At 46.2% G+C, this 22,751-nt stretch overlaps 1 protein-coding gene across 2 annotated transcripts in view; it reads left to right on the top strand.

Annotated features, from left to right (window-relative positions):
- The window catches only part of KIRREL3 (kirre like nephrin family adhesion molecule 3), a 708,943-nt gene that overhangs the window by 426,904 nt on the left and 259,288 nt on the right, over positions 1-22,751 (top strand). The window lies entirely within an intron of this gene.

The following is a 22,751-nucleotide window of genomic DNA, read 5'->3' as shown; positions in this document are numbered from 1 at the left end:
GCATTGACATGCTATGTAACCTTGGGTAAGTCTCTCTTCTTTGCCAGGTCTATTTAGACTGTAAACTCTTTGGGGCAGGGACGGTCTCTTATTTGCATATATGCAGCCCCGAGCACAATGGGGGCCTTGTCCTCATTTGTGCTAATGTAATATAGCCCTTCACAGTAAGCTCAGCATGTTCAACTGGCCCCCTTTCCTCCACACAGGTAGCATCAAGACCTAGTTTCATTGCCTGGTTCTGTCCCTCCCAGCTGGTCCCGGCATGCCTAGAATTCCTCAGAAGGCTTAATGAAACAGATGGGGTGGAATTTGGGTTTATGGCTTGACAACTAGTTCCCCTTGGATGGAAATATTCACTTCCAGTGGGTGACAATGCTTTGAGCTCATAGCCTTAGGCTCTGGAACTTATTACTAGTTCTCTCTCCAATGAATAATACAGAGACAGGAATATCTCTGTGCATACATCTTCCATTCCTACCGGGTAATTTAATGTTATCTTTGGGCATCCTGCTCCTGAGATGAAGAGATCACTTCAAACCTGCAGCCCCCAAGCATAGTCATTGGTTTCAAATGCCATTAAGTTTCATTATAACAAATAAACACTGCAATGACATTTATAAGTTACCGAGGAGCCCAGAAACACAAATATGAGGCAGATAAAGTGCATTTGATCAAAATAATTACTGCAGGCAATATCGAGCTTAGTCTGAGCTGGCAGCCGGGTGCCGAGTAATTTATAGGATTGCGTAAGGCAAAAGTAGTGCACATTACTTTTTTTAAAATTATGATGATGATTGTGTTTTTCCTCTGAGGCCAAAATAGGTTAGGTTAGCACCTGGCTGAAGGCAGCAAACCTTTGCTGAAGCCAAAAGCAGTGGCACCGCCATCTGAAAATGCTACTAATGACTAGTGATGGGCCAAAACTGGGAATTCATAGCCCACTCCCTTCTGCTTTCCGAGGAGGATTTGGTTCCTTGCATCATGGAATCATAGAATATTAGGGTTGGAAGAGACCTCAGGAGGTCATTTAATCCAATCCCCTGCTCAAAGCAGGACCAGCACCCACTAAATCATCCCAGCCAGGGCTTTGTCAAACCGGGCCTTAAAAACCTCTAAGGATGGAGATTCCACCACCTCCCTAGGTAACCCATTCCAGTGCTTCCAGTGCTTCACCACCCTCCTAGTGAAATACTCTCCCCACAGTTTAGTGTCATCTGCAAACTTGCTCAGGGTGCAATTAATCCCATCATCCAGATCATTAATGAAGATGTTGAACAAAACTGGCCCCAGGACCGACCCCTGGGGCACTCCGCTTGATATCGGCTGCCAACTAGACATCGAGCCCTTGATCACTACCTATTGAGCCCGACAATCTAGCCAGCTTTCTATCCACCTTACAGTCCACTCATCCAATCCATACTTCTTTAACTTTCTGGCAAGAATACTGTGGGAGATCGTATCAAAAGCTTTGCTAGAGTCAAGATATATCACATCCACCACTTTCCCCATATCCACAGAGCCAGTTATCTCATCATAGAAGGCAATCAGGTTGGTCAGGCATGACTTGCCCTTATTGAATCCATGTTGACTGTTCCTGATCACCTTCCTCTCCTCCAAGTGCTTCAAAATGGATTCCTTGAGGATCTGCTCCATGATTTTGCTGGGGACTGAAGTGCGGCTGACCGGTCTGTAGTTCCCCGGGTTCTCTTTCTTCCCTTTTTAAAATATGGGCACTATATTTGCCTTTTTCCAATCATCCAGGACCTCCGCAGATCGCCACGAATTTTCAGCCCAGGAGCGAATTCCTAGGGGGAATTGGAATAGGAAACAAGTGAAAAAGATGAATTACAATGGTTTCCCATGAATAGATTTATTTTGTCATTTTCTCCTTTCTGTAAATTCTCATGAATTTCCCCCCTAAGCTCTGGGGGGTTAAAGGGGAAATCTGTCCATCAGGTTTATGGGGGAGACCCCATCTACCCAATAATACTCCATTCCTCATGGGAAGGAAGGCCTGGCACCCTGTGCAGGCATGTATCCAGGCCCTGTAGAGGTTCAGTAGCAATTAGGCTTATTTATACATGTCCCAATTTACCTGCCCATTAACCCAGCAGGCTAGAATTCACTAATCTCCTCCTGAGTTGGGGTTTCACACAACCAGACCACTGAGTCTGCAGCAAGGACCACTGAAAAGAAACCAGCAAAAATTCTATGGTTAAATAGATTTAAATCCCAATCTGGGATGGACTTTTCTTTTACGGAGTAGTCAGCATGTGCTCTCGGAAACTTCTGCACTACGGTACTGTTGCAGCCCAGCTGCAGTAGTACCTGTAGTATAGACGTAGCCTCCGGAAGTGCAGTCCCTTCCCTACTATTCAGGCCACTGGCTGAATGCCCCATTTTACTCCTCTGAGAAGAGGGAGGCACACTGAACTAGAGCTCCAGAGTCCTGGGCCAGACTCCTGGTGTGGCCTTAAGCAAGTCCTTTCATGTCGTAGGTTCCATGGTCAGAAGGGACCACTGTGATCATCTAGTCTGACCTCCCATATAACACAGGCCAGAGACCTGCCCCAGAATAATTTCTAGAGCAGAGCTTTTAGAAAAACCTCCAATCTGGATTTAAAAAGTGTCCTGTCCTTTGGGTCCAAATGGAGCTGATACCTCTATATCGCTGAGTCTTGGGTGTAAGGATAACACCCATTAATGATTGAGAGGTTGCGGGCGGGGAGATGAGAGCAACATAGGGACGTACTGTTTGAACCATAAACTTTAGTGATGCTCAGAGAGGATCCCTGAACTTCACTCTGGGCAATTCAGAGCTGGAGTTGACATGTGCTGTGATTTCAGCATCCTTAGACAAGCCAGACCCTGCTGCTTTTCCCCAGGCAAAACCTGCTTTGATGTTAAGCTCAAGTGAAGGCAGAATCAGGCCTGCTGACTTCAGAGAGCTCACTCTTGAGTGACGCTGGTAAGGTAGAGAAAGAGGAGAGCCAAGCCCCCCTCCTTGCCTTGCAACTTCTAGCATTACCCAAGATTGGTACATTAAGCGTGGATGCTCAGCAATCTTTCTCTAGTGCAGCCATCTGTAACTCTTGTCAGGGAAATTGTTGGTCTCTTGCTTGAACAGTAAGTGAGCACAGACAGCTGTCCTGGAGGTACAGACCCAGCAGGCAGAAGGGACAGTTCTGCTGCACACATCTCTCCCTGTATAGGTGCTGTGCCAGTATCTGCTCAACCAAAGAAAAGCCACACATCATATCATCATCCCCATTCCGTCTGCTGCACAGGGATGGCTTCAGTGGTTTTGTGCATTCGCAAAAGTTCCGGCAGGGAAGCTGGAAAGTGAGACCAAGGTGAGACATGGCTCAGCCTCTGGAGAGAGGCTCCAGGGGCATTTGTAGCTGCAAAGCGCTCACCAGATAAAGCTGGTGGGGGGAGGGAGGGGAGCAAAATCCACTTATCTCACTCAGGCCTGGTCTATACTACCCGCCTGAATCGGCGGGTAGAAATCGACCTCTCGGGGATCGATTTATCGCGTCCCGTCGGGACGCGACAATCGATCCCCGAATCGGCGCTCTAACTCCACCAGCAGAGGTGGTAGTAAGCGCCGCCGACAAAAAGCGGCAGAAGTCGATTTTGCCGCCGTCCTCACAACGGGGTAAGTCGGCTGTAATACGTCGAATTCAGCTACGCTATTCACGTAGCTGAATTTGCGTATCTTAAATCGACTCCCCGCTGTAGTGTAGATGTACCCTCAGACCCAGCAGACTCAGTCCATTTCTCATGGCAGAGGCTTGGGTCTCCCGGAGCTGACAAGATGGTTTGGAACCACTGCGTGAAGGGGGAAGAGAAACAGAGTTTAGCTTTTCTTGCTTACAAGCTGGGATATAAGGGCAGGGGTGCTGCTTCTCCTCTTGGGGATTTGGGACCATACTCTCCACTTGTGTAACTCCATTGATGGAGTTGGCACTGTGCTTGCCTGCTACTTCTTTGTATTTCTGTTGCCCCTAGAGGCCCCAACTGAGATCAGGGCTCCATTATGCTGGGCGCTGCATACGCAGAGTAAGAGACAATCTCTGCCCCCAAAGAACTTGTGTTCCAAGTAGCCAAAACAAATATTGCTATTACTAATACAGACAAGAAACTGGTGAAATCACTTCCGCATGGAGATACAGGAGACATGGGAACTGACCTCCAATTTCCTGGGTCCTACTCTAATGTTTTAGGCCATTCCCATTCTTTACCACTAACTGGGTTTTGGATAATGCTATCTTGTTCATTCACCTTCGGTTGCTATTCACCCGAACTTCTCTTGTACATCCCTGTTTTTCCAGTTCTTGATACATTATGGTGACAAGGGGTGCGCACAGGAATTTTAATTTTACCACTTTGGGGGGGCGGGGTAGGGGGGCACCAGTGGGGGATGCAGAACTCTTCCTGCTTCTGGGCTGTGGTGGAGACAGCTCCTTCAGCCCCAGGGCTGTGGCAGGGAGGGTGGGGCTTGCAGCACTGGGGCAGGAGGAGTTCTGTGCCCCTCACTGGGGCCCAGGGGCTGGAGGAGTTCTGCATTGCCCCGCTGATTACCCCTGCTTGCCCCCCCCCCCCGCACACGCCCTGGTGGTAACTTAATTTTAAGGTTAAAAATGCATTATTTCAATGAACAGCCTAAGCATGAAGCCCTACATTTAAAAAAAAATCACCTATTTACAATAATTTCCACTTGGAAAAAACAAAATAATAGCAATTTGCTAATTCTCAAACTTGATTCTCTCTCACACTCACACACACACACACACACACACTTTGTAGCAATCTCACCCTACTCCTCAGCATAGTTAAGCAGCAGGGTACTGCAATGACTTCTCTGACAGTAAAATTCCATTGCCTTTATGCTGTGGTGTAACTAATCCCTTTAAGGTTCCACTAGAAACATGCTTGACACTTTTGCAAACTATGGCCTCTCAAAATGTAAATACATCAGCCAGGTTAGATGTTGGATCCTCCTGCGTCAGCTCAAGAGGTAGGCACCTACACGTCTAAGAGAGCAGGGCCGGCTTCAGGCACCAGCGCAAGAAGCAGGTGCTTGGGGTGGCCAATGGAAAGGGGCGGTACGTCCGGGTCTTCGGCGGCAATTCAGCAGCGTGTCCCTCAGTCCCCATTTTTTCCTTCGCCGCTTGGGGCGGCAAAAAAGCTGGAGCTGGCCCTGTAAAAGAGAATCGCTGTTAGCAGGGTAGGACTTATATATTTCAGTAACTTCTGATTCCATCCTGCAGAGGGCATTGGTGCAGTGATGGTCTTATGGCCTTAGAGTGAATTAAGACACTGGAGCATGATTCAAGAGTCTTAGAAGACCTGGGTTCTCTTTCAGCTCTGCCACAGACTTCCAACAGGTCACTTTTAGTCTTGCTGTGCCTCAGTTCCTCACTTGTACAATGGGGATAAGAGCCCTGCCCTCCCTCTCAGGAGCACCGTGAGGATACATTCAGATGAGAGGCTCAGATACTATGGTGGTGATGGAGGCATAAAGATGTCCAATATCTGGAACTTGTCATCTTCAGCCTTGTCTTTTACCTGGCACTTCCTGCTCTTCCATAGATGGAGTCCTTCAGGTATGATGCCATGCCAGAGTGGCTACACTACCCTGACTCCCAGAGATCGCATCCTTTGCTAGCAGTTTGAGTGCCACATCTCATCCAGGCTCAGGCCCTCAGAACTGGCTGTTAGCTAAAATGTTCAGGGATACAACCCCATGCTCTGGGTGTCCCTAGCCTCTGAATTCCAGAATCTGGGAATGGCTGACAGGGGATTGATCACTCAATGATTGCCTGTTCTGTTCATTCGCCGTGAAGCACCTGGCTTTGGCCACTGTCGTAAGACAGGATATTGGGCTAGATGGACCTTGGGTCTGACCCAGTATGGCCATTCTTATGTTCAGGAGTTGCCATCTGCTCCTTGAGAAAAGAACAGACAGGGCTAGATGCTCCAAAAACCATAGGAAATGTTCCCTGGGGAAAACTGATGACACATCGATAGCCAGCCATGTTTTAGAGGAAATATCAGGAACTTTTCCCACCCATCCATACAGAGAGATGGACCTTTGGACTGGCCCAGTATGGCCATTCTTATGACAGCAGCCAGATGAATTTGGGGCAGCCTATACTATTGACAAACCTTCCGTCTTAAAGCCAAGGTCTCTGAGAGTTATAGGACTAACGACTCTTGGATGAGCACTGCTGTTCAAGGGACTAGGAATGGGCTGAAGATTCTAGAGAGCATTCTTTCAAATGCAGTCCCAGCTGATGGACACCTGTGTGCAATGAGTTAGGAAGAGGTCTCAGCCCAATTTCTAGCAGACTGATCTGCATGACCCTCCGTTGGGCCTTTGTTTCAGGCTCAGCAGAGGCACTGAATGGCGTCTGAAGAAAAAGGTACTCAGAAAAGTCCCCCAAAGAGGTGGGCACTCCAGGTCAGGATGGAGGCATATTGGCTGGGGAGTCCTAGGAGACTGTTCTCTGGGAAGCTTGCATCACAGTTGTTTTTATCTTGTGAATGTCGAGCATGCCCATTTCATCAGTGCTGCTTTTTTTTTTAAGCCTCTGGCTATTATCTTGTGGGGGAGGATAGAGGTTGGCATATGGATGTTTCCACTGCCAGATGTCTCTGAATGTCCTTGAGCTGAGAAGGCCTTGCCCAGAGCTTCCAGGTACTGACCCATAAGCCAGAAATCCTTAAGATTAGGAAAGTGTCTGTAGCAGAAATGCAGAAGACCAACTTAACTGGAGTTATGGAAACAGCATCTGTTCTAACCCTAAGCTTCCAAGTGAGCCCTACAGCCTGGCATTGTGGCATCCTGCCAGAATGGCTGCACTTTGACAGAATAGCACATGGTAATGTATTGGTCTGGGAGAGGTTCCTTATGAGCGCTGATGGCTAAATATTTTTTACAGTCATTGTCAATTTCCAACTTGAGATAGGGTTGTTGACTGAATCGATGTGAGAATCTCTTCCCTTGTGCTAATGAGACAGAAGCATCTCCTCTTTCAGGTAAGGGATGCTGATCAGCATGATGCACAGGATTTATAGTGCCTTTGAAGTCAACCTGGGTACCTGCAGCACCATTGTTTTTCATTATCAGGTGTGACCCATGTTCTCCAGGGAACCTTGGAAGAAGGATCATAGCCTGCTAGGCATGCAGAGCTCAGAGATGCTTGTCTCTTCCTAGAAAAATATCCTCTCACTGCCTTCCTGCGATGACCAGGGAGCCTTGATGGGGGTTACTGCAGTTTGTGAGCTCCTCCTGGTTGTGCTTCATCCTTGAAAGCCTGCATTAGCCATGATCCCTAGCTTAGGGAAGAGTCAAAATGAGATGGGCCATGAAAGCTGTTCACTGCAGATGCAGCCCCTTCCCTGCTCCCCATCTCCACTCACTGTGTATCTCCCATTCCTACAACATCTGTATTATAGGAGCACCTAGAGGACCACCAGGTGAGATCAGGACCATTGCACATACAGATACTGTCCCAAAGAGCTTGAAGTCTAAATAGCCAAGACAGAGCAAAAGAAGTATTATCCCCATCCCCATTTTAGAAATGGGAAAGTGAGACACAGAGGTTAAGCAACTTTCACAAGGGAACCATGAACTATTTCTTTAGAGGCCCAGTCCACCACAAAACCACCTTCCTGTCCTTCGACCTTACTCCTGACTTTACTACGACCGACAGCCTTTTCCTCCAATTAAAACTGTAGTGCATTCAGGGCATCATACAGGCAGCATAGCTGTGGGACAACAAAGCTATGGAAAGACCATGACCAACAGGCCCTAACTATAGGGCTGGGGTACTGGCTCGGTGCTGACTCTGAGAACAGACTGCCACCAAATGCATATAAAAGAAATATAGGCTTAGATAGCAAGGCACAATGGTTTTTCAGCCTCCCACTCCGAATTTCCAATGGGTCTTTTTCTTTTAGTCCAGTCCCTAAGGTCACTTAAACGTTGCTTTTGGGGGACTGGTTTATTTTTCCTCCTCCTGTGCAGCACCATTAGCTTATTTTCTAGCAGAACAGATACAAGGGAAACAGGCATTTAATTTCACAAGAGGTAATTCTCCAGGCCTGTGCTGCAAAGATGCTGGCAATAAATATCCCATGGTAAGTGTACTCCTACACCTTTCCCAATTGGTAGCTAATAACAGAGCGGATGATGACATTTAAGCCCTTTCTGCATGGCTGATCAAACTACTCACAGTGACTTTGAAAGCAGTGCTGGGATTCCATGCAGGTATCAAAGCAAGTGGAAGACTCAATAGTTCAGATCTCTTGCCTGTGTGACTAATAGATAAAAATATTTCTAAAAGGTCTAATATCTTATTCAAAATTTCCCTTTCTCATCTTAGAAGCAACTTAACAGACGCAGTGGGATACTGATGTTGCTTCTGTTAGCACCGTTATGCAAATAGCTACCATCTTTGTGGTGTGATCATAACAGCTCTTTCAAGCTAAGTAAGACTTGGCTGGGTCAATGCTTGGATGAGAGACCAAGTAGCTGTGTAAAGTGGGGCCCTTATCTGAGTCCATACCAAAGGTGCTGTCTATAGAATTAAATATCTGCTTAATTTTGGTACCCAGAAAGATAATGGAGCAAACAAGCACCTAGAAGAAAATAAGGTGATAAGTAACAGTCAACATGGATCTGTCAAGAACAAACCATGTCAAACCAACCTAATATCCTTCTTTGACAGGGTAACAAGCCTGGTAGATGGGGGAAGCAGTAGATGTGATATATCTTGACTTTAATAAGGCTTTTGATATTGTCTAACATGACCTTCTCACAAACAAACTAGAGAAATGTAGCCGAGAGCTGAACCTACTGTAAAGTGAGTGCACAACTGGTTGGAAAAGTGTTCTCAGAGTAGTTGTCAATCAAGCTAGGAGGGCCTATGCAGTGGGGTCCTGCATGGATCTGTGCTGGGTCCGGTGCTATTAAGTATCTTCATCAATTATTTGGATAATGGCATAGAGAATACACTTATAAAGTCTGCGGACACTACCAAGCTGGGAGGGGTTGCAAGCGCTTTGGAGGACAAGATTAGAGTTCAGAATGGTCTGAAATATAAGATGAAAGTCAATAAGGACAAATGCAAAGTACTCCACTTAGGAAGGAACAATCAATTGCACAAATACAAAATGGGAAATGACTGCCAAGGAAGGAGTACTGCGGAAAGGGATCTGGGGATGAACAAAATCCTTTCGTTCTAAATTTTTAGCAAACTTTTTAAACCAGCTTGACTTCTCAGCTGTTACTCAGTCCATTCTCTTAATCAGCTGGGCCACTCAATAGCCCCAGGCAAGCGCCTTGCTGTGCAGCTATCAGCTCCCCCTCTCACCTGTGTAACTCACCTGCTCTTGCCGGAAAGTTAACATTCTTGCTTCTCTTGTCATAAGGTGTTAGAAACCTTTTCTTCCCAGTATTTGTAGTGTTAATCCTTGCTTTATATGAAGGTTTTCCTAGCCTACTGACCTCCCTCAGCCCTCTGTTCCTATGGTGCACCATGCCTTGGGTATCTGAGATAACCGTGCATAGTGACTGCTGCTGCTGCAGCTTACAATGTAGTGCACGATCAAAGTTGCATTTGGTGGTACCTGGTTACCCTGCGAGGTAATTGAAAGCCTGAGAGGCAGGAGGATAATGAGAGAGGGAGGGTGCTATTGCCATCCACCCAGCTATTACCTGCTCTGATCTGCTCTCTCCCTGTTTGCACCATACTTTTCTCTGACTGACGATTCCATGGAGCGTTGTAAATAACGTAGCATTTTGGGCTGCTTTTCTTTTCTGAGTCATCTGGAAAAATTGATGCAGGCGTATGTTTTAAAGTGCAACAGACCTTATTTGGGGAGCTCATTGTCCTTGGCTCTAAGGAAAGGGCTGATTTGACTGACTCTAGAGAATGAGCCCATTCATTTATCAGGTCCGTAAAAGGAGGCACACCTGGAAACCCAGCCATGAGTTCCTTCTCTTCTATTGCTGGAGGAGAGCTGAGTCCAATAGTGAACTAACTCTTTCCTCCCCTGGTCCCTCTGATGGGATCTGATTCTGCTCAGAGCACACAGCGCAGTCCATCCTTGCACCTACCGGAGTGGCCCACAGACAAAGCATCACGGGGCTGCTCCCACCCATTTACTTCAGTTGGGGCATTTCTACCATCTCATTCCCTCATGTAGGGCTAGATTCTGCTGCCCTGCAGCACACACAGGGTTCAGGCATGTCCTTACTCATCTAAACAGTGCCTCACGGTCTACACTATTTATCCCTGTGCTGGGGGGCATGCAGTGTACATGCTCCCTGTGCCCCCCAAAGGAGTGTGCAGTGTAGATGTACCCTTTGAAAAGAGTTGGTAAGTTACAGTAGGTGGTGCTCAGCTTAGTTCCTAGGTTTTATAGGGCCAATAGCCCTTGGTAGTGCACTGCCAATGTAAAGAGCTGCACAGCAGAAGCCCACAGCTCATACTGGTCCCCCAGTAATGCCACTCTTCCTGCCCTCCAGAAGGAAGAGGTCCCACATGGGGAGGGGGGCCCCTTGCTAGTTCCAAACTCAAACCCCTTAATTTGGATGATAGCCTTTGGGGAGGCAGAAGTTGACCCAGAAATCGCCCCAACAGTGCTCTCATCATGCATAATCCGCTTCGGCAGCAGCACAAACACTGTGCCCCCAGCATCAGCCCCTCTATTTCTGATCAGTTCCCTCTGGGCTCTGGCCAATCCTCAAGTGTTGTATGGTCTCACAGGGGCCACATGCACCATTGGCTCCCTAGGCCTGTCCCCCAGCCCAGAGCTCAGACTCTGCAGGGCCTGTGTGTTTGCAGTGGCACGTGCTGCTTTCTGAAGCCCAGGCAGTCCCTTCCCGATGGCATTCCCATCCTCTAACTGGGGTACAGCTGGCAGCAGAGGTAGGGATGGGGTTTCCTGCCAGCCCTCCTGGAGGAAGAGTGGAGAGGACAATTCTTCTTTTCATCTCTTGATCAGGGCTCAGGAGAAGGGCCATCGTTCACAGCACTGCTGCTGATCTCTGCAGCTGGGGTTTCCCATCCATTCAGTGGCTCCGTTTGCATGTCAGGGTGTCAAAAGCTTTAGGCTAGGACAGTGACCCACAACACCCACTCGCCATTTAATTGTGTGTTTCTAAACAGTCCTGTTTAAACAGGAGACCCATCGTCCTGCCCCCTTACCTCCACCTCCACTCCTACTCCCACTGGAGAACTGCTGCTTTTCAAATCACAATGAAAATTCAATGCTCGGCTCCCATCAAAGAAACCTTATTGTTTCAGTTTCTAATGAAAAATTGTTCCCTCTGAAAGTCGCTTGCTCCTTATTACAACCCCTGCTCCTCTTGAGTAATGAAAATGTAACTATCTCCTACTGCTGGCTGCCTGGCTGGTCTCTCTCTGTTGCTGACTGAAGCTAGGCAAGCTCCCCTAGCATATCCGATTCAGTCCATTCCCTCCCTCTTTCTCTTTGCTCTGTTGTCTGCACGCAGGGTGGTGTGTGTGTGTGTGTTTTTTAACAAGTCTGTCCAAATTTTTCAACTAAGATCTCATGCAAGCAGACATTCTTCCTCAGAGGAAGGAGGGTCCCGTGGTTAGGGCCCTCACCTAAATTACAGGCAACCTGTGGTCAAATCTGTCACAGAGTGACTGGGTAAGTCTCTTTGCCTCGGTTTCTAACTATAAAAATGGGGCTTATGGCCTTACCTCACAGGGATGTTGAGTGGCTAAATGCCCTGAAACCTTGTGAGGTGCTCAGATGCCCTGGTAACGGGTTGTATAAGTAGCTAAGATGGATAGGATTCCCACGTGCTGTGTTCACTAGCCTTAATTTTCTAAACTGACTCATTGTTTTGGCGCCTGACTTGAGAGGCCGCAGGCTTTCAGAAAGCAGGTGCTCAGCACGTTCAGGTCCTTTCCCCTTTAACTCCTAGTCATTGCAGAGTGTTTGTGCATACTCAACCTGATGGAAGACCGTCTTCTCCTCTTGTTCAAGTAGGACCTGTCTCCCTCCCAGATCATTCCCTTCCTCCAGCCAGCTGTGAGTGCAGGGACAGCCCTGGAGGCCCCCGGGGAAGGGAAACAGGTGGTCAAATCCCCCAGGTTCCTGGGGGTGGATCCCTTTTTTTATCGCTCCTACTTCTGGTGAGAACTGAGACTGGTTTCCCCAGCCAAGCTTGTCCCTTAATACCACTGCCATTCACCTGTCATGGCAGCTCCTTTGGTCATGATTATATCAGTGCCTAGAAGCTCCCCTGCCCCCAAGATCAGAGCCCTTTTGTGCTAGACACTGCAAGAGATGGTCACCATCCTAAAAAGTGGGAGGACGAAGGGAGGTAAAGGGACTTGCTGAAGGTCACACAATAGGTCAGTAGCAAAGCTGCGGCTAGAACCCAGGTCAGAGGCCAGCACTCTTGGATCTCTTTCATGCTCCATCTTCCCCCTCCCAGGCTCCCTTTTTACTGCCCCTCCTCCTCCCAAGATGGCTGCCACACCACTTCCACCTTGGCCTGAATCCAGTTTAGTTTTATCACAAGGCAAAGACCAGCTGTGAGCTCATAATTCATTTTCCACAAGCGTCTGCACAAATCAAGTCTGTCTCATGCAAGTGTTTGAGAAAATCTAGTGCAAACTGGAGCAGGGAAAATGGAGAATCTGAATCGGGTTGCCATTCGCTGATATGTTCATGAATAATTGTTCCCTCAATTCACCCAACTTGAAGAAGTTTTAGTTCTTCTGCTAAAAGGGTTGAACCATTTTTTTTTCACAAGGCAACTCAGATCCATTTGAACTGCATCCCAGGAACTAGAAAGAATGTAATGGTGTATTTGCTCTTGTTAGTAGAAGAGTTTATTCTTCCACTTGTTTCAGGCATTTGGGATTTCAACAGTAGTAGAAAGTTCTGCTGATTTTGGTTTTATAGGGACTACTTCCCTTAAGAAGGTGGAAGAACACCAACAGAGGAAGCAGTTTTTAGAATGACATGACTATATAAATAACTCTGCTGAGAAGTGTGCAAAGCCTACAAACCAGATAAGATGAAACTTAGATCAAGAGCCTCACCAACTTTGACACCAAAACGCTTCCTGCAATAGCAAATAGACCCATTCCTGACAACTGCGCTCATCAAAAGGGCAGCTCGTGAGTGCAGATACCACATGGGTGCTATGCTGGAAACTTGCCAAGCAGCATAGTTAGCATTGCATTTGCATGTTGATTTGCATATTTTTTAATCCTAAACAAATGCACAAAATCCTAATATTGGTTTCTGCTTGCATCTTTCCTGTTAGATGAATAGAAATGGATGGTGGTTCAAATTGTCTCTGGGGTCAGGTTGACTCCCAACTGTGCCAGCCAAATTTAAGCTTTCATTTGTTTATTTAAAAGTTTTCCAGCCCTTTGGGTTGTGAAGAAAAACTTCTGAATGTGGAACTGGAGCAGAACTGCTTATCGGTTTCCTGCCATTGCAGGGGCTTTGGCATTTTAGTCTCTCCTGTCCTCTGCCTGTGGCACACAACTGTTTAATCTCTTGAGGACTGAAATTCTATAGTCTAACTAAAGTCTTGGGGCTCAGGATAGGGGTATGTAGGTGAAATTTAAATGGCAGGTGATATACAGGAGGTCACACTAGATGATCTAATGCTTTCTTGTGACAAACTCTGGGACATTATGAAACTGCCTTTCCAGGCTGTAATGGTAAAAGTGCTCACATTCTATCTGCAATATGTCTTTCGCGGTTGCTTTCATGGGTGCAGAGAAACACTCTTGGAACCCCTGCATAAGGAAGCGGAATGCTTTAGCAGTGACAACGTGGTCTGCAAGACTGATTGTCACCCTGATTTACATCTGCTGAGGATACAGTCCCAGGTCTTTCAGGAGCATCTCCCTTGTCTTCAATAGAGGTATCCCCTATAGAATGGGCATAAGTGCAGGGGTGAAAGTAACTTACAGGACTTACTGGAGTTCTGAGGATGCGTGGCCTCATCCGGAAAAGGCGTGGTCTCAACCAGAAGAGGTGGGGCCTCTCAAGATTTAAAGGCCCTAGGGCACCAGCTGTGGCTGGGAGCCCCAGGGCCTTTAAATCAACCCGGGGCTCCCAGGCAAATTAAAGGGCCCGGGGCTCCGGCCACTGCAGAGCTCTGGGCCCTTTAAATCCCCACCGCAGCTCTAGCTGGGATTTAAAGGGCTAGGAGCTCCCGTGGCTGCGGGGAGCCCCGAGCCTTGCCAGGCTGGGGCCGGGATTTAAAGGGCCCAGAGCTCCTGCGGCTGCGGGGAGCCCCGAGCCCTTTAAATCCCGGCCCCAGCCCGGCTGCGGAAGCTGGTACGGTCCGGCACGGCAAACTGGCTCTTGCCGGTACAGCGGACCGGACTGGACCGGCTTACTTTCACCTCTGCATAAGTGTCTTATTGGGTGGAGAAGAGCTGCCCTGATTTATACCGATTGAGATCCTGGCCCCCAAACAGAGGGGATTCTGTCAATTTTAAGAAGCTGTGGCAATGTAAGTAGCTTTGAAAGAATTAGTTCAAGTTGAAATCGGAATTTTACACTGAACTATTGTTTAACATTCCACTGATTTTTAAAGGACAATTGGACTCCAACTGCCCTTTGGGCCTTTTGACAATCTCCCTCTGTAGCCCTGGACCGGAAAAAGTGTCTGGTTTTTAGGGTTTGTCTATCTGTTGCAGTCTAACTGCCCTGTGTAGATCCTGCTGGCGCATGCTAAAGGTCCCTACATCACATTAGGACCATGTGCACAGCATTTTATACCCACTTTGCACCAGTGTACATGGTGACAATCCGAAGTACAGGGTAGCACTGAACTAGGCCTACAGAGTGCTTGGTCCTCCATTTCCTAGAGAGGATTAGGGTGTGTTGTATGAGGGACTGAACAAAAAGAGGGACTTCCAAATATGAGGTCACTTTCTAGCTGTCTTCAGAAGCCCATGGCATTGATCTGTTCTCTCTTTGCTCCCAGAACACTGTCTACACTGTAGCTTCCACTGGTGCAGAGTGTAGCCCAGGCCTATGAGTCTGCACCCAGCCAGCCTGAAGCAATAGCCCAGAGAGGTGTGAGCTGCTCCATTTGTTTCAGGGGGTGATAACTCTGGAGCCTAGTGATGGCAGTATAAATGGTAACACCATTAAAACTTCTTCCACTGCTGATGGCTTCAATGGAAACATTCTCCTAAACTGAGGTCCTAGAGATTGCAGACAGTAGGAGCACGTCTCTTCCTTGCACACCTATCACACACTGCCTTTGTCTGATCCTGGAGTTCACTAGCAATGAAAATAATCAGCCTTATCCCCAAGTTGCACTAACTGGGAAAATGCATCTCATTTGAGGACTCTGCAGGCCACACTTGTTCAGTGGCTTTACTGGAGGCAACCTTGGCTTAGGCTCCATCCACTGAAGGACTTGGAATCAGGAAATTCATTTACAGCACACTTGTCACCTTGACCTTGTTACAAGATAGTTAAAAGCTGTTATATGGACTGGCCCCATAACCCAGCAATAACCCTGGACTGACCCCTACACTTTAGCCTGCTTAGAAAGATACAGTTAAGTCCCATCTACCCTCCGCCCTTCATCCATGTTGTTGTAACTGAATCCCTGAGTTGGTGATATTTGTAGTGTAGATGGGACCTTGGATGAAAATCGGTGTTATGTAAATTATCTGCATCAAACAAAACAGGAGGAGGAAAAAGACAGGAGCCATATGCTGAATTTTCTCTCTAATTTTCCATGGACATCAACCGCCCTCTGAAACAAATCAAGAAACAAAGGGGAAAAAAGTGCTTCATTTCTGAATAGCAATTACCAAATGAAGTCTCTGCTTAATGGACATTTTCAGAGGGCATGAACACCACTTTGTGTTTCTGCCTTCTCATTACAACTCTGGCAGCTCCCAGCTGACAACCTGATAATTCTTGCTGATAAAACAATCTTTTTTTGGTTATTGTCACGTTCCAGCCTGTCCCCGGTCGACTGAGTTGCCTGGAGAATTGTTGAGATTAAGGAGCAAGCCATGAAATCGCAGTTAGCAGTGGGGAAAGAAGGAAAAAATTGCAAAACTATCACTTCCCTCCTCTCTCTTGCTTCCTCATTTACCCCCTTTTTTTCCTCCTTTGGTGCCAATAGTGCTTTTTTCTATTCTGACGCAAAAACCCAGGGAATAAGTGGAGGGGGGAAACAAAACCCAGAGCTGATTACAATTTCCTATGAAATCAAATTTGTAAAGCTTAAATCAGAATAAAAAATGTTACTAGCAGGATTCAAGGCCAATCTGATTGTTAATGAGACTCCTCGGAGACTGAACTGGAATCTCATCAGGTCAAGGAAATGTGATGCTGTTGTGCAACAAATTTTCTGCTTCCTATTAGGGGAGGCTCAAAAGTAGTCAAAGCAGTTTGTTTCCAAGGCCCCAAATCTCATCCCTGTGCTCTAAGGTATGCTTGGATTAAAGAATTCCCTTGTCCCCGTGCTGCCAGCACGACAGATCAGCCAAGTCTTTCTGTCCCTTAGAGAGACTCTGACTTTCTCTTGTAAAGGAGACTGACCACCTCATGAACTTCTAGGGGAAAATCTCATCTGATTGGCCTGCAGCAGCCTCATTAGAAAGTGAGACCGTAAGGAGCCTCTGGCTACCTGTACAGACATCATGGTCAGCAGCCCAAACACATGCAGTTCAGCATCAAGGTTAGAACCCAAGATCTTTGCCTTTAAAAACACAGACTTGTGCAGCATGAGCAGAATAAGAGTCTCCATTAGGCATGCAGGTACCAAGGTGATATATGCCCTAGAAATACCTTGGAAAAGATGTTACCAGGATCTTGTCTACACGCAAAAGTTGCACTGGTATAGGTGAAGCCTTGTCTACATGGAAAAGTTGCACCAGTATAACCTAAAGTGTGAAAATAAAACAACTGAGTTACACTGGTACAAACTCCTGTGTGGATGGTCTGATTTTCATCTTGATGGTGGTTTTTATTTTTTCCTGTTTAGCTTGAGTCCATTGAGAACATATTTAAGTTAACTTAAACAAGCTGTTTTTAAATTGAAATATGAGCAGCCACACTGTGGCTGTCACTGGCTTAACTATATCTGTTTAAAAACTTATTTTAATTAACTGATGCAACTTTCCTCTGTAGGCAAGGCCTAAAAGCAGGTTGAAAACCAGCTTAGCTGCAAAACCCTTGTCATCCCACTTAAATCTAGTTTATATAGATTTACCTTAAGTCCTTAGTGAATTAAGCTAAATCAATTTTAAATCAATTAAAACCTGTTTTATAAGTGTCCACAAAGTGGTTTACCCTGTTTTAACTAAATCAATTTAAAAACAAGTCTTTTGTTAGCCAGGTGCACACAAGGCCTACAATTAGGATTTGTGTGTGCTTTGCCCTATAGCCTCCAGTCCATAGAGGGTAGTGTTGTATATTTCCTCTAGTCCTGGTCCATATAACTTCCAAGTAGACATGCAATCCACTCTGTAATCTGGTCTCCCTTGCTTCCAATCAATCTTCCTTCAGGTTATCCAGGCAACTTCAGTCCACCCCGCACACCAGCATTAGCAAAAAAATCATAGAATCATAGAACTGGAAGGGACCTCGAGAGGTCATCTAGTCCAGTCCCCTGCATTCAAGGCAGGACTATTATTTAGACTATCCCTGGCAGGTGTTTGTCTAATCTGCTCTTCAAAATCTCCAATGATGGAGATTCCACAACCTCCCTAAGCAATTTATTCCAGTGTTTAACCACAGTGACAGTTACGAAGTTTTTCCTAATGTCCAACCTAAACCACCCTTGCTGCAATTTAAGCCCATTGCTTCTTGTCCTATCCTCAGAGATTAAGAAACAATTTTTCTCCTTCCTCCTTGTAACAACCTTTTACGTATTTGGAAAAGTACATTATTCTTATAAGTTGTTGTTGTTCCTGATAATTTTTAATGTGGTAGTGCTGAAGGACCCCACACGGGCAGCTAGGGCCCTTATTGCTGTACAAATAAATAACATAAAAGACAAATTTCACAATAGAGGAGACAGAGCAGAATCTCCCATTGATTCCCATAGTGCAGGTTCAGGTCCCAGGTGAATAAACAGACAACCGAGAGGAGTGGGGAATGGCAGGACAAGGTAACAGCAGAGACAGGTGCATTGGAATAAACTGGCAGATACTAGTCAATGAATGCCAGCTAGTAGCGATTTGTAGGTATTGTGGCAAAGGTAGGTCTGCTGGAGGGATTTACAAATAAATGAGGGAGGGAAAGTGCTCTAAACTAAAACTGTGACACTAAGGAGCTGTGTGCTGGACAGCACCACTCTCTGCTGCTTCCTTTCTATTTAGATTTCTGACATGACAAGTGGCACCTGTCTGGCCACTCTAGGCACCTCTGACAAATATTTTAAAATACACTGACTCGGTATATCACCCTAATCTATTGCCTGCTGAGAGTTGCAAAACTGCTCAGAGCACAGACCTTGCATTTACATGTCTGTAAAGCACCCGGGCAACTTTCTTCACTATAGAAATAATCCTAATGGTAGGCAAAGTTGATCCTGAAGCATATAGAGTTCACAAGAGTATGCTCCAGCTGTCAGCTGATAGTCCATAATTGTGCTGCTACACAAATAAGGGGGCCTGATTCTCCCTGGTCTTCTATCTTGTACAGTCATTTACAGGCTGTTTTCTGATCTGGTAGCAATTTATACCCACAATGAACACATTTTGCACTGGTGCAAACCATTGCACAGTGCAGACTGTACATGTGTACCATTTGGGAATGCAATTGAGACCTCTTCCCATTCTAGTCTATTGTATTATTACTATTATTTAGTAGTAGTGGTATTACCATAGTGCCTAGGAGTCCCAGTCATGGACCAGGCACCCCCTTGTGCAAGGTGCTGTACAAACAAAGAATAAAAAGTCAGTCCCGGCCCCAAAGAGCTAACAATCTAGATGGGAGATGGATAGAGACTGGCGGGGGAACACAAGTAAACAAAGAGACAACATTGGTCACCATGACAGACAGTGGACTAGCACAGCAGCCGCCTAACCATTGTCAGGTTGTTGTTTTTTTGGAGGCATCACAGCAAAGGAGAGTTGGGAGGAGGAATTTGGAAAAGGATAACGAGGTAGTTTTTGCAAATGTTTACGGGGGTGGTGGGGCTCCACCCAGGTGTGAGAGGTAGCATGAGAGGAAGCTCCAAGGGTCTGTTTGAAAATGTAACATGGGTGATGAAGGCTGGCATCATGGGCCAATCAGAGGTGAGCATCGATAGCATGGTAGCAAACGAGAGCTGATGAGTCAGGGGGATTGCCCATGAAGGGCCTTTAAAGTGAAGACAAGCAGTTTGTTTGATGTGACAGGGAGGAGGGAGCCAGTGGAGGGTTGCAAAGAGAAGGATGATGCGGTCAAAGCTGCAGTCCAGGTGAATGATCTTTGCAGCAGCACTCTGAGTGGGGTAAGATTGCATCTGTCAAAGCCAGAGAACAGGATGGTGCAGTGATCAAGATGTGAGATGAGAGCCTGGATGGGAGTTTTAGCTGTGTTCTTATACTGTCCTCATCACTGTAGTACCTGGAGACCTTCCAGAAGTGCAGTAACCAACATCTGTCACATGTGGTTTGTTCGATCATCATTGATTTCCCTGGAACTTCCTGGCCTGAGTTTCAGAGATGCACTTGCACCTCCCACTGACTTTAACAGGAGATGCAAGTGTCCAAAACATTTGAAAATCATGCCGAAAGCTTTGATCTTCTTTGTAGACCTCCCTTCCAATGCGGAATGATACATAAACACACTAACCACCACACCACAAACCCTGTCCATATGGGGTCCCAAATATAGATTCCATTCAAGTCTACTTTGTCAGAACTTGTTTTTATTTTTGCTTTTCTAATATGTTTTTTCTTGCTCATATCTGGAAGCGAGACGTGGTCTGATCCAAAACACCAAATGGGTGTTCTAATCTGGATCTGAGTTATCACCAAAGGACCATCTGTAGAACCAAGCCATGCAACATTGTTACCATAATAATCTTCTGGAAATGTCTAATACAAAAGTGGATTTTGCTAATAGGGCTCAATGTTATATTGATGGCCCTGATTCAACAAAGCACTTAAGTGTGTGCTTAGCTTTAAGCATATACTTAAGTTCCATTAAAATCAAAGCACCTGAAGCTAAACACATATGTGACACAATGGTGAGTGCGTTGGTTATTGTCTCTTCTGTGCCCATTCCACAGAGGATACGAGTCTGTTACAGCCCTAGTTATAGTGCTTAACTCAAACTATAGCAGGTTGTGCTATTAGCTCTGGAACAGCCCCGTTCAACATGGTGGCTGTCACATGCGCTAAAGTGCTCTGCTAAATAGGGAGAGGATTGTTCACAAATTTAAATGTAAGCACTTGCTTAACTGCTTTGTTGAACGGGGACCATTATTTCTGTCTGATTTCCGGTGTATGCAAAGACTCCAGCAGATAGGTTCCAATCTAAAGCCAGCGGAAAAGAGAGGATCATTGCTTAAACAATGGTGGTAAATTAGGGCTCTTGGTAGCTTTATTCCATAATAGGTTCTCAATTGTGCATCCTGAATTAGAGAACAAGAGAGAAGTGGGAGCCTGGTATCCACAGCAAAGATGACCAGGGTCCTCTAATATTAGGTATCAAGGTAGCCGCCTCTGATAATTGAGCGGTTTTTGCATTTATCTCTGGATACAAAGGGATGCTGTCTAGTTGTTAATGAGGCACTTATAGTCTCCCTCATGTATACTCTCCCAGCAGTCCCAGTGCCTGTCAGGCTGAGCAGGGAGAATTTGCCGTTTTCTCTGCCCCCTGGTGATGCCATAGAGTGGGGTGAGGCCTCATTAGGCTGCTGAAATCTTAGCAGATGCCAACAGAGCATGTTCAGAGGAAACATTTCAATTGCTTTTAACTTTGGGATTTGTAATTATTCTCTCTGTTTCTCTCTCGCACACACTCACACACGCACACACACACACACTTTACCTGTGGGGTTGTGCCTCCAGGAAGGCTGGTGACGTGCGGAGTGCTGGGTGGCTTATTTTCAGTCAGCCATTTGTGCAAAAATAAAGTTGGACTTACTTTTGAAGCTGGAAAAAAATGTGTTTGGTTGGGGTTCTCCCTCCCCCTCCCTTAACTCAATTTTTTTTCTCTCCTTTTAACACAAAAAGAGCTGAAGGGATTTTCCTCCAACTTTTGGCAATTAAAAAATACCCTCCATTGTATGCTGAGGCTAAGCATGAATTGTTCACGCCCATTGGAAGCAGTTTGGTGATGGATCCAAGCAAGTGGAAAGAGGGGTTATTCGAATGGATGTAGCAACAGAATGAGGACAGCTTTCATTGTTGTGAAAGCTCTTGGATTGTTACGGCAACAGTGCTAATTCATAGATTCCAAAGCCAGAAGTGACCATTGTGACCATCTAGTCTGATCTCCTGCATAGGGGATGGGGGAGAGATAGCTCAGTGGTTTGAGCATTGGCCTGCTAAACCCAAGGTTGTGAGTTCAATCTTTAAGGGGGCTACTTAGGGATCTGGGGCAAAATCAGTACTTGGTCCTGCTAGTGAAGGTAGGGGGCTTGACTTGACTTGACTTGATGACAGTTCAGGGTCCCTTCTAGCTCTATGAGATAATTTTTTTAATTAATGGAGATATCCCATCTCCTAGAACTGGAAGGAACCTTGAAAGGTCATTGAGTCCAGCCATTTGTGCAAAACTAAAGAGATAGGTATAGTGCAGGCGAGAGATCTGTCCCCAAATGATTATATGAAATGCCAGGTGCTGAATCAATGGGAGAAGAGCACAGTAAAAAGCAGTGGGCCCTAGATTTTTTTTTTTTTAAACTTCTCATTAATTTCAGGTGCCCAGTTGAGTTACCTTGGACAGTACTTTCAGATCCTATTGAAGTGTGGATGCCCAGCAGCTCAGAACGTCAGACCCAAGGTGTCTCAGAATTAACAGGCACATCTTAAAACATAGCTCTAAATGCATTGAGCTGTAGCCAACCCCCCAATCCCCCCCCCCCCCCCCCCCACACACACACACACACACCTTTCAGAATATCTACCCGGAGCTGGCAGTCAATGGCACTTTCAGCAGGAGCTCTGAGTGCTTCAGTAGGTCTGAACATCTTTTTGCTTGGGTACCAAATCCAGACAAACTCTTCATGTGGGCCAAATGGTTTCGGCACTGGATGAAATTTTTCTCTGTGCCTAGGTGTCATTAAATCCTGAATGGAAAGCTAAAATGAGATTCAAGTGGTGCATAGGCCGTGTGGGAGGTAATGTATCTTTGGGCTAGGGATTTAGGGGTCAGAGGTTCTAGAAGCAGTGAACAGGGTGAGCTGGCAGCAGCTGGTGAAGAGGCTGGAGAATGGGTGTCATAGCTGGTGTTCAGTGAATGGAATTACCTGGGGAACTCTTTGCTGCTGGGTTTGCCAGCTCTGTTGAAAGTGAACAGGATGTGTGCAAACACTGAATAAAATAGACCAGGAAGAAACACCATGACATGAATTTCTCTCCCACTCAGGAGCCAATCCATGCTTAACTCTGCCTGGGATTGTAAGTGGTTTGTACATAATCACAGCAGTAAGGGTCACAGAATTTAGCCCTGGGTTGCTAATGAAGGGGATACATGATGTTGCATCCAAAGTCTCTGAATTGCATTTTAAACACGATACATCCTTGCAGGCT

Source organism: Trachemys scripta, chromosome 21, assembly GCF_013100865.1.
Source record: "Trachemys scripta elegans isolate TJP31775 chromosome 21, CAS_Tse_1.0, whole genome shotgun sequence".
Classification (NCBI taxonomy): Eukaryota; Metazoa; Chordata; order Testudines; family Emydidae; genus Trachemys; species Trachemys scripta.
This window is presented reverse-complemented; position numbering and strand designations above follow the sequence as displayed.